The sequence below is a fragment of the Equus asinus genome, chromosome 18, assembly GCF_041296235.1.
Source record: "Equus asinus isolate D_3611 breed Donkey chromosome 18, EquAss-T2T_v2, whole genome shotgun sequence".
Taxonomy (NCBI): Eukaryota; Metazoa; Chordata; class Mammalia; order Perissodactyla; family Equidae; genus Equus; species Equus asinus.
Genome location: NC_091807.1, coordinates 31486997 through 31499614, shown reverse-complemented (window position 1 = coordinate 31499614; position 12618 = coordinate 31486997). Strand labels below are relative to the sequence as shown.

Below are 12618 nucleotides of genomic sequence, written 5' to 3'. Positions count from 1 at the left end.
AAGGAGCAGTGTGACTTCTGATTGTGTGTCATTACCAGCCTTGGCTGAATTCCAGTCTCAGGCCAGTGCCCTGAGCATCTCTTTGTACTTCACATGTGTCAAGAAAGAACAATCGACAGTAGGTCCTCAATGCACTCTTGTTGACTGTTGGAGGGACCGGTAGGTCAAGTCAACAGGTGGGGTCAGGTAAAAGAGGGCAGGGGGTGTGGGTGGGGAAGGAGGATGGGCTTTCCTAATCATAGCACAAGGGGCGCTCCATCCAGGTAGGCACTAGAGATGACTAGGAGTGACTGACAACAAGAACTCCAAGGTAAGTCTACACCCATATAAAGGACAGGACACGTCCTGGGATGAAAAAAATCAACCTGGGTTTTGGTCTTTATTCCTGGTTGGTGCAAAGACATGAGAAACTAACAAGCTGGGTGACTTTGTCAAATGGGGAAATCACCCTCAGGCCAGTTTCTCCGTCTGTTGAATTCATTTATTCTCTGAACAGTTATTGAGTACCTGCCAGGTACCCAATACAGTGCTAAATGTTGGGGATAGCAATGAATCAAAGTCCTGATAATCCAGCCAGGATCGAGTGCAAGGATTGGGCCTTTCTAGCTGAGGAAGCCCAAGAAAGGTTACTACAGCAAGGTGGTATTAATGTTGATTCTTGACAGATGGGAAGGACTCTGCCACATGGACCAAAAAAGGAAAGGTGTTTTAGACGATGTTGTTGGTACAACAGCAAACACCTGCAGAAGGGGAGTGTTCATCTAGTCGAGGTATGGGACCTCTAGATGCACACTCCCCCGGTTGATGATAACACTAAGCTCAAGGCCCACCTTGGGATCTAGTGACCCCCAGGGCTTAAGAGGTTATGATGGAGTTCACTGTTTCTGGAATCCAGAGAGTAGCCGAGGTGTACCTTGACCAGAGATTAACAGATGCCATCTTTAGCCTGCAGAAGTCATGGACACTCCACCCGCAGACTGGGGGCCTGCCAGGGATGAGATCATAGTTCAGGGGTGGGTTCTCGAGTCTGGGCTTGTTCCTGGGGCACTGGCATGGGGCCCACATGCTTAGAGGTTTCTTCTGTCTACCAACGCTTACACCTCTAGGCTCTGCTGGCTAATATTCCCATATACTCACCAACCATGCCTCTTGGACCCAGAGACGAAACCTTCTCATCCACCTCCATCCTGCCCTCAGGGTCCAATAATTCTATTTGTAGGCCCTGAAACCAATAGGATGATCTCATCCTTTTTCGCAGACAGTTGGGTATCTACCTCTAGGACAAGAACAAGAGTTGAGACCTGGGGATGGGAGTGTCCTCCCAGACCAATAGGTCCCTGTCCCTACTTCCTGCTAGAAACCCTTTCCCCACTCCCACTGGAGCTTTGAGCAGTAGTCCCCAAGCTCTACAGGGGAAGTTGCTCTCATCTTCTGTCTGGAGCAGACTGTTCTGTGTTTAAGAGTGTGGGTGCCCTTTTTCTATCACTTTTTCTCTGGGCAGTAACTTATTACAGTGAATAACCTTGACTTGCTTTGTCCTACTCTCTGCTGTGATATGTACATAAGTAGAGTTCTTGATCCTTCTTCACGAGACTTGAGATGACCTTCCATCTTCTACTCTTCTGAGCTCTTTTGTGCTTGTGGCGCAGTCCAACTTCCACAGGAGGGCAGCTTCTCACCTGGCATCTACACTTGCTTAATCTCACCCTTGCTAAAGCAGGAGACCGCAGTGGCAGGCCAGAACAAGTCCTGTAGCCTTGGGCTAAGGGTGGATGACACTTGAGTGATGTCCCCCAAAGTCCCACCTCCCTCATCCACCCCACAGCAGAAGTTGGCGGGCAGTTGAAACACCTAATAGTAAGGATAACTAAAATCCTCATATCTTTTCAATAAGTAGGAGGTTACAGCTTGGAGCCAGGCACCTTTGCTAACCTCTTGGAGAGACAGGGAGACAGGGCGCCATCCACCTTGATGGTCACATTTCAAAGACTTGACTCCAAGGTCCCTAAGAAAGACATTCCTAGAAAGCAAGAATGATAAGGGACTTATTCAGATTTTTGGAAGATTGGCACACATCCCAAAGAGAAAGAATTCTAAAATAAGAACTCAAAGACAAGGGAGGGAGGCGTTCTCTTTCCCTTTTGGGACCAGGGAAAATGCTATTTCTTGTTATTTGTATTTACCCTTATACTGCCTAGGAAATTAAGGAGCAACTGAAGACCACTGAAGGGCAGAGTGCCTGGGAGAATGGTCCCCCAAGCCCAGGGGTGGAAGAGCTTCTGTCGTCCAGGCAGACTGGCCCTCCTTTTCCTGTTCGCTGGCTGCTCCACTTCCCAGGCCACCGGCCAGTCCTGGAGCTGCTGTCTCCTGAGGTCTCACAAGCACCCTCCCAGATCCAGCTTCCCTCGTTTTCCTGTCCTCATTCCCACCCCCATTTCTCTGTCTAAAACCTGCTGTCTGCCGCAGTGGACTGACCTTGAGAACGCAAAAGTCCTTCTTGCTTTTGAGCCACCGGAATCGGCAAGTAGTTCAGAAAGGCGTCCCCAGGACCTGGGGAACCGAACTAAAAATCCAGATACCTGGGACACTCCCCAGACTAATTAAACCAGGACCACTGAGCAGTTTTGAAAGCTCCCCCGGATTCTAAAGTGTGACCAAGGGTGGAAACCTCTGGCAGGCGGCAGAACATGGAGCCATCTTTTGTGTATTACTGGGGAGTCCAGACTGGAGCCTGTGAGCGAGAGGAGCCTGTGAAACTTTGTAGGGAGAGGAAGAGTAAGATTGGGGAGTTTGAAAGATCCTCTGGTGGCCATGAGGAGGGTGGACAGGAGAGAAGAAAGGCTGGAGACCACAGAGGAGATTGTTGGGTGATCAGGTGAGAGCCGTCTGGGCCTGGGCTTGGCAGGGGCAAGAGGGCTAGAGAGAAGGGGCAGAGTCTGAGAAGGGTTAAAGAAGCACTTCGACCTTGCTCACCATCGCTCAAGGTCCTCCTTTTCCCCTTCTCTCTGTTCTTAGGTTTCTGCAGTCTTTAAGTCAGTTCCCAGAAGAACAGGAGTTAGCGTTCACACTGGGAAGTCTGGCAAATGTCCCCTCATGAGGAGGCAGGAACATCTGCTTACATCACTCGTCAGAGATGAATTCAAGGGGGAGGTCATTCTACCAGGGCTGTGGGAGGGGAGGGAGATTCTGGATAACTTTTCTCTCTTCTCGATTTTATAAATTTTTCTAGCATGGTTACATTACTTTAAAGGAAAACCAAATTCATGATAATAAAAAGCATCATTAAACAATTTCTGCTTGTGGTTAATATTCTCATGGCTGATTCCAAGTTCCTAAGATGCAATACTGGGATGAAACCCAGGGGTTACTTTCTTCAGTTTTCTTCCTAACTGTCTATGAAGGAGAATGAACCATTTCCCCATATACTCAATGACAGAATTCCCTAAAATGGAATATTACAGCCTTTAGTGTGTGGCTAAAGTCCTGGGCCGGGGTTTCAGGTTAATTGCAATTTCAGATGGTGCCGTCTCACCAATCACAGAATCCAAAGCTAGGCTGGAAATTGCTTCTTCCCAGTAGGGGACAGTATTTCCTGTTCAGTCCTTAACTGTGATGTAACATGCCCCCTACAGGGACTGAAATTTCTCCTCTTCTTAACTCGCCCTGTTACTTCCTGTTTCCGCCATGGCCACAGGAAAGGGTTTCTCATATTTGAGAATTCAGCAAGAATGCTGGTTGCATCTCTTTTTTATCTGGAAAACCTTGACCTACTTTGCATCCTCATCTTGTCAGACATTTTAGCAACATTGGCCAGAGGGAACCACCCCCTCCTTTTCGAGACACCTTATTTTCCTGACTTCCAGGATGATGTTCTCTCTGGCTGTTGCTTCTCGCTCTCCTTTCCTGCTTTATTCTCCTGAGAGACTGAATAAACAAATGGACAAGGCCAGGTCAGACATAAAAATAGAACTCTGACTCACAACCTGCAGCAACCTGCCCCCGAAAACAACATCTTATCTCTAGTAAGCAGCCCAGGAAGCCAGACGGCTATCAGCCAGGCTTGTCCGAAGCCAGCGTGCTATCTCGAATAACATTATGGAAGCTAACCAGTAACTTCTATAACAATCAGCCTCAAATAGCCAGGACTTGACTGATAACTGACAGCTTCCCCAGTTTTTCCCCCCTCCCAACTTGAAACCAACCAGAGAAAGACAAATATGCTGCCTAAAACAATCATAGAGGATGCCCCCCTTCTAGTTAGCTGCCTGCATCTTCCCCAGGCCCGCAGCCTCCAATCAGGACACCTGAAGTCTTCTCTTTTTTCCACTATGAAGCTTTCCCGTTTCTCTGCCTGTCTTTGAGTCTCTAATAAAATGGCAGTGTTGGTGGCCGACTCCCTGGCTGCAACACGCTCTGAATAAATAGCCTTTGGGTTTCTCATTTAGTTAGTCTTTATTTATTTGCACACTTGTCTGTGAAACTCTAACCCCTGGAGTGTCTCAGGACGGATCCTCAGAACTCTCTTCTCTAAGGACCCTTTCTCCAGGGGGACTTTATCAAGTCCCCTGGCATTAAGTACCATCAATATGCTGATGACACCCGAATGTGTGTCTCCAACCTGAGTCCTCTCTGAGCTCCAGATTCAACATACAACTGCTCACTTCTAGAGACGGACTTTGAAAAGCACCCCAACCTTCACATGTGCAAAAGACAAACTTCTAGATCTTTCCCCCCTCCTCCTCAATTCAGTTAATGACACCAGCCTCCACACAGCTGTTGAGGTCAAACCCAGCTGACTTCCTTGAGTCTTATTCTCACTTCTTGGGCTCTGCCACATTATTCAGAGCCATTCGGGGACTTCTGACACCTCTGCTTCAAGATGGTTCTCAGATCTGTACGTTTCTCGCTCTCTTCTCTGCAACCAGCCTAGTTCAAGCCCCGTAATATCTCACATGGACCACATGGAGGCTCACTTCATGCCTCGGAGCGAATGAGTGAGCAGCTGGGTTGATTTCTCACTGACCTCCAATATCTAGCTGCTCTCAGTGGTTCTAAAGAGCCTTTTCAGCAGATGGAATTTGTCTTCCAGGAAACTTTGAGATTACATTTCATGAAAGATATGATCTTAACAAGGAACTGATGAAATGCAAAGGTCATTAGTCTTTGAGTTAGAACTCCTCTTGATAAAAAAGAAGCCAACGATTTCCATATTGCAAAGGATCTGTAGATCCACTCATCCTCAGCAACATGGAGGCCAAGGATTGATCACATAATACTTGTCAATTCTCCTAGGCTGTCATTGTATATAGTTTATGTTTATACACATATAGTATTTGTTACATGTTCTTACAGATCTGTGTGTTTGTGTATGTATCTCTATATATGTACATACAAATATATATGCATATGTATATTTCAAAACTAGGAAAAAGAATAGAGAATAACATGGTGATTACCCAAGTAGCTGAACCTAACTGTATCACAACTTCTCATTCTGCAATACATGCTCCATATATAGATAAAACATTATAGGTAGAAGTGAGACCCTCTGTCCCCTGTTTCTTGATTTTCTCCCCCTTCCTCCCTCTGCAGAGGTAACTGCTATCATGAATTTGGTATTTATAATCTCATATGTGTTTTTATATTTACACTAAATTTTGTAAGTCCATAAGCAAGGTATAGTTTGTTTTACCAATGGCAAATTTTTAAAATTTGCCTATTTTAGGTATTATTTGGCAAATTAATTTTAAAATTTTAACATTGTTATATATATATATATTTTTAATTGAAGTATAATTGACATACAATATTAAATTAGTTTCAGGTGTACAACATAGTGATTTGATATTTTGATGCACTATGAAATGATCACCCTGCCAAGTTTAGTTACCATCTGTCAACAAACAACGTTATTACCATGTTATTGACTATACTCCCTATGGTGCACATTACATCCTCGTGACATTTATTTTATAGCTGGAAGTTTTTACCTCTTGATCCTCTTTATCCATATGGATACACATTCTGATTCATTCTTCATGCATTCTTGCTTTCTTTCCATCATTGAAACTTATTAAAATATATAGAAAAGTACAGAAATAATGAATGCCGGCTAGGTTAATTTTCATTAAGTGAACATGCCCATGGAACCACGAACTGGATCAAGAAATAGAGCGTTGATTGCAAAGCAGAAGCCCCTCACATGATGTCATCCAGTCAGCATCTGCCCCACTCTCCCAAAGGAAACACTTTCCTGCCTTCTCACACCACAGTTATCAGTCTGAAAACTCTATAGAAGGAATCACAGAGTTTGTAGACTTGTGGCTGGCTTCTTTTGCTCAACTTTATATCCGAGAGATTCATCTATTTTTTTGCATGGAAGTAGTTTGTTATTTAAAATTTTTTAAAATAGACTTTATTTTTTAAAACAGTTTTAGACTTTCAGAAAAATTGAGAAGATAGGACAGAGAGCTCCCGTATATGTCACATCCAGTCTCTCCTATTATTGACCTCTTACGTTAATATGGCACATTTGTTACAAGGAATAAACCAATGTTGACATGTTATTAACAAAAGTTCATAATTCATTTCAATTTTCCTTCTCTTTACCTAGGGTCCTTTTTTTCTGTTCCAGGATCCCGCATTACGTGTAGTTGTCATGTCTCAGACTTGCCCTTTTTTGATACGCTCGAGGATTTTGAGGACGGGTCAGGTATTTTTGTAGAATGCCCCTCTATTGAGATTTGTCTAATGTTTTTCTGGTGATGAGACTGAGTTATAGGTTGTTGGGAGGAGGACCACAGAGGGGAAATGCCATTCTCATCACATCATAGCAAACGTGCATGCAGCACGATTTATGACTGTCGATAGTGGCCTTGGTCACTCATCTGAGGTGTTTGTCAGGTTTTTCTGCTGTAAAGTTACTCTTTTTCTCTCCCCTTCCATACTGCACACTTTGGAAGGAAGTCATTATGCACAGCACTCACTTACCGAGTGGTGGGGAGTTTTACTCCCGCTCCTTGCAGGCAGAGTATCTATACAAATTATTTGGAATTTCTCCACATGCGAGATTTGTCTCTTCTTCCTCATTTATTAATTTATTCAGTCATTTTTATATCAGCTTGTACTCATGGATATTTACTTTATACTTTGCGTTATAATCCAATACTACTTTGTTTTGTTGCTCAGAGGTTCTGGCTTTGACAGTTGGGAATTCTCTCAATTGGCTCTTGGGTTTCTTTGACATACACCCCATCAATGTTTAGTTTAGTTTAGTTTTGAGCACTTCCTTGCTTTTGAGGACTACCAGACGCTCTAGGCTCCTGTTGTATATTTCCTGCCCCAGTCTTAGGATGAGCCGTTTCTCCAAGGAGCACTGATTTCCTTTTATTGGAGAATAGTATTGAAAACCAAGATCCGGGTGCTAGGCTTGCTTGTTGTTACTGGGATGTCGTTTCCCATAGGCTCTCTCAGATGACAGAGCAAAAAGGATGTATGTTTGTACTAAATCGTCTATATATACTCATCTGTACATACTTGTATGTATAACCATCTGTATCTACATTAAGCTAAATGTGAAGTCATACTGATATCTCCAACTCAAATCCATCACTACATAGATCATTCTGGCTTCCTTCCCTTGCTTATTGATGAACTCCCACTCCAGTGGTGAGAAACCTGGTTCCCACCATCCACCATCCATTCACATACTTGTTCCATTCCAGTATAAATTATATATAGCAGTATTGGAATTGTTCACCAGGACCCCTGTGGGAAATAACTTTATCAACTAGAGTACAGTGCTCATACGCAGTTTCTCTTGCCTTTAGTCTTGTAGATCTCACTCATTTCCAAAGATACTTAGGTCAACATCTCTCCCTGTGCCTCTTCACCCCCTTAGTGAGGTTGTTTCATACATTTGTAACACAGTTAAATTCTCTTGTCACAGTCTGCCTTCCTTCCTGGGATCTCCAACCTCCTAAATAATTTTTTAAAACTTGCATTCATTAAAATTCATTCTTTGTTCTGTAGGTTTTGACAAATGCATATCTTGTATCCACCATACGGTAATTTTACTGCCCTAAGAATTTACATTGCAATAACTTTACTGCCCTGGGGCTGGCCCCGTGGCTGAGTGGTTAAGTTCACGCGTTCTGCTTCAGTGGCCCAGGGTTTCACTGGTTTAGATTCTGGGTGCAAACCTAACACCACTCATCAAGCCGTGCTGAGGTGGCGTCCCACATAGCACATCTAGAAGGACCCAGATCTAGAATATACAACTATGTACTGGGGGCTTTGGGGAGAAGAAGAAGAAGGAAAAGATTGGCAACAGATGTTAGCTCAGGTGTCAGTCTTTAAAAAAAAAACCAAACCAATAACTTTACTGCCCTAAAAATCCCCCGTGCTCACCTATTCATTCTTCCCTTCTCCCCCTGAACCCTGGCAACCGCTGATCACTTTACTGTGTCTATAGTTTTGCATTTTTCAGAATGTCAAGTAATTGGAATCATACTATAAGTACTCTTTTCATACTGGCTTCTTTCAGTTAGTAATAGGCACTTATGTTTCCTCCATATCTTTTCACGGCTTGATACTCGTTCCTTTTATTGCTGAATAACATTTCATTTACGGAGGTACCACAATTCATTTATCTGTTTAATTAGTTCCTGAGAGAAGTGTGTTAAAATTCCACTCTGTTTATAATTTGTCTTTTTCTCTTTTTCATTCTATAGTTTTTGCTTTATATATTGATGATATGTTAAGTATATACAAATCTAGAATTTTTATATCTCGCTGATGAATTGTCTTTTATCATTATAAAATGCTCCTTCGTATGTCTAATATGCTTCTTAGTCTATTTTGTCAGGTATTAGTGTACTTACACCAACTTTCTTTTGTTTAGTGTTTGCGTGGTGCATTGTTTTCTGTTCTTTTACTTTCAACATTTCTGCATCCTTATATTTAAAAGGTGTTTCTTATGAAGCACATATAGCAAGTTTTGTGCTTTTATCTTGTCTGATAATCTTTGTCTTTTCCTTGGAGTATTCTGTCTTTTATACATACTGTAATTATTCATGTGTTTGGGTTTAAATCTACTATCTAAATAATCGTTTTCTATTAGTTCCACCTGTCTATCTTCCTTTTCTTTCTTTCCTTTTTTGGACTAATGAAGCTACTTTATTTCATATTTCCTCATCATTAATTTATTATCACTATGTTCTTTCATTATTATTTCAGTAACAACAGCAGAGATTACAACATGCTCACTGAATTATTAAAAATCTTTATTTTGCCTTCAATTTTAAAGGATGTGTTCACTGGGTATAGAATTCTAGGTTGGCAGTTATTTTATTTCAGCACTTTGAAGATGTCGTTCCATTCTCTTTTGGATTCTATCATTCCTTTTGAGAAATAAGATATGTATCTTATTGAAGATTCTTTGAAGTTATGCATCTTTCTTTTCCTCTGTCTGATTTTAAGATTTTCTCTGTTGTTTTCTGCATTTTTATTATGATGTGCCTATGTGTGACTTTCTTTGAAGTAATTTTGCCTGACGTTTTTAACACCTCTTTAAGCTGTGCCTTGACTTTTTAAAATCAGTTTAGGGAAATTCTCAATCCCTATCTCTTCAAATATTGCTTCTGCTCCATCTACTTCTTCTCTACTTCTGGGGCTCCAACTGCATTTGTTTTTGTCCCTTTTCCTATATCTCTTATACTCCTTTTTGTATTTTCCAGTATTTTTTCTCTTGTGCATCACTCTACATACTTTTAAGTGACATCTTCTAATTCATTAATCTTTTCTTCAGCTGTAACTAATCAGGTAGTAAATCCATCCACTGAATACTCTTTATAAATTCTAGCTTTCTGCTGAAATTCTATTTATTCATGAATTAACTCTGGAAATTTATTTTTTCTGGAAAAAAATATATATATTTCATCCAAATATTCAAATTATGTTTCTTGAGTGGCTTTTCATTTAGTTGATCTTTTTCAATTTTCTTTGTCTTCTTTTTTGTTAATTTCTGTTCTTAGTTTAAAATTTAATTCTTTCTTTGGTTTATCTCATAGTTCTTTTGCTTTTTGAGTTTATTTTCTATCATTTTTCTATTTAAAAATGTATTTAATGCTATAAACTAACCTCTATAAGCCACTTTATGAACCCAGAGGTTTTCATATATAACACTTTCCGATGTCATTTAATATCTTATTATTTCTACAATGTTTTCTTCTTTAACTAGTGAGTTAGGTAGACATGAATTTGGTTTCTGGTTTTCAGATATATGAATGTTTATTGACTATATGTATTTATTATTGATTTATAACTTTTTAAAACTCAAAAGCAGGATTTATTTTTCTATCAAATCATTAGTCCGTGTTCCAGCCAATGGATGAGGGCACATCAAACCCCATAGAAGCTCTTGGTAAAAATAATTGTAATTTTCTATAGGAAAAAAACACATTTTTTTCTTTTTAAAAAGATCCTACATATTTGTGAGCAGGAGAAAAAAAATCACATGTTGAATGGGTCTGTGCTTTCTTCTTTTGCGTATTCAGAGGCTCCCTTCCTGCTGTCACTTCTGCACAGATGAGGCACCAATAACAGGTCTGCAGCTGCCGTCACAGTCCTATCTCTGTGCCACTCGGTGGTTTGATAACCTAGAACTGTGGTGTGATTTCAATTGATAATGCCCCAAGAACACTGAAAGGATCTAAATTAAATTCTTCAAATTCTATTGAGTGTCTACTATTTGCTGGGCACAGGCTAGATACTGGGTAGTTCTGAGAAACATAAATGGTACTTAGAGATTTTCCCTCCCAAGTGGCAGGAGGATGTTTGCTGGGGATTAAGACAACCAGTTTCTCTGCTTACACTACCCAAGGTAAGCATGGAACTCAGGCCTTGGGGAAAGATGCTGTGCTCTCTCCTGACAGGTGCTGCCGTGGAAGAACCAAGGTCAGTCTCTAAACAGATATGGAATTTGCTCCACAATCCACATAGTGATGTGTCTCCAAGGATCTCCAGGTCATGTGGCCAATGAATGAAAGCTTCACGGAAGTTCACATGAAGATCACTATGTTGTGGTCCAGGACATCAGGTACTATGCAGAAAAAGCACGCATAGGAAAATGGTACTCCCATCTCAGCCTTTGTGGTAAAATTCACCAGTTGCTCACTCCAAGGTCAAATGAAGGAAGCATTAGTTGTCGTATATGTCCCAAACATTGTGTTCATGTACTGAACATGACTGGACAGGCTGGCTCCTCCCATAGGATAGAAGTTGGAGTTCGTGATTTTCAGGGTGGCCACGTTGGCAAGGATTACAGGGGAGTTCTGCTTATTAAACGTGACTTTCACTACTTTGATGCTATAATCATCCGCAAGGACTGAATGCAGAAGCAGGAAGAATACCCCCACTCAGATGCCAGGAGACAGAACAGGGTGGACAGGAGGACACACTGCTTAGTTCTCTGAGGGCACAATCTCTGATCTCTGTGTGGGATTGAACCCACCTACTCATTCGCTTCCTCTTTTGGAAGGTAACCTGTCCCTTGACACATGAGACTGTAATGCTATCTCACCCCATGAACTCCACATGTGGGAACTGGGCAATGGCTCCTTCCTGCTCTTGTTCAGGCTGCAAATCCTCCCTGTCATCTTCTCTCTTTCCCTTTCAGGAAGAGGAGAGGGGGCAAGCATGGGACCCCATGGCCATGGTGTGCCACTTGTGTCACATCCTGCCTCTTTGGTTTTCAGAGCTGCACATACCGATTTATAACTTAATTGCATTTTAGTCGTAGAACCCAGTCTGTATAAAACTGATGTTTAAAAATTTGTTGAGACTTCTTTTGTGACCTCGTTCACAGCCAACTTTTGAGAGTGTTCCAGGGGCACTCGTAAAGAATGTATATTCTCTGTTAGTTGGGTGCAGGGTTCTATGTATCTACTCAATAAAGCTTGTTCATTCTGTTACTCAAATATTCTTTATGCTTACTATTTTTTTGAGGTGGGGAGATCTATTAGTTTCTGAGAGAAGGATGTTAAACCTCTCTCCACAACCCAATTCCTCTTAATGTAGATACCCCAATTTCTTGTAAATCTGCCACTATTGTTTTATGTTTTTGAGCCTGTGTACTTAGGTGCATACAAACCTATAATTTTAATATCTTCCTGGCAGATTGTTTCCTTTTATTAAATTGTGGTGGCCTTTGTATCCTATTAATTACCTGAATTTTTACTTTTTTCTTGTGTTAATATTGCTGCCTTAGGTTTCTGTCATTTATACCTGGCTTAGCATGTTTTCTCATGACTTAATTTTCAACTTTTTGATTTGGTTTTATTTCAGATATGTGTCTTGTAAGCAGTATATAGTTAGATTTTACTTTATTATTCAACGTGAAAATCCTAGGCTTTTCATGTGTGTTTATACTGTTCAAAGATATTATGATTATTGATATATTTGGATATATTTCTATCATCTTATTTTTTATTTCTGTTTAAGAACTTTTTTCTTAAAGTGTTTTTCCCTCCTGTTTTCCATTGGTTTGGTAAAGCATGCTATATTCACTTTTATTTTAAAAAGGGAATTTAGTTTGTTGCTTGCAACTTACAGATTTTT

At 41.0% G+C, this 12618-nt stretch overlaps 1 pseudogene; it reads right to left on the bottom strand.

The window, feature by feature from the left end:
- Window positions 1-10964: 10964 nt before the first annotated feature.
- On the bottom strand, window positions 10965-11715 carry LOC106832814 (transmembrane protein 106C-like; annotated as a pseudogene).
- Between the last annotated feature and the right edge of the window lie 903 nt (window positions 11716-12618).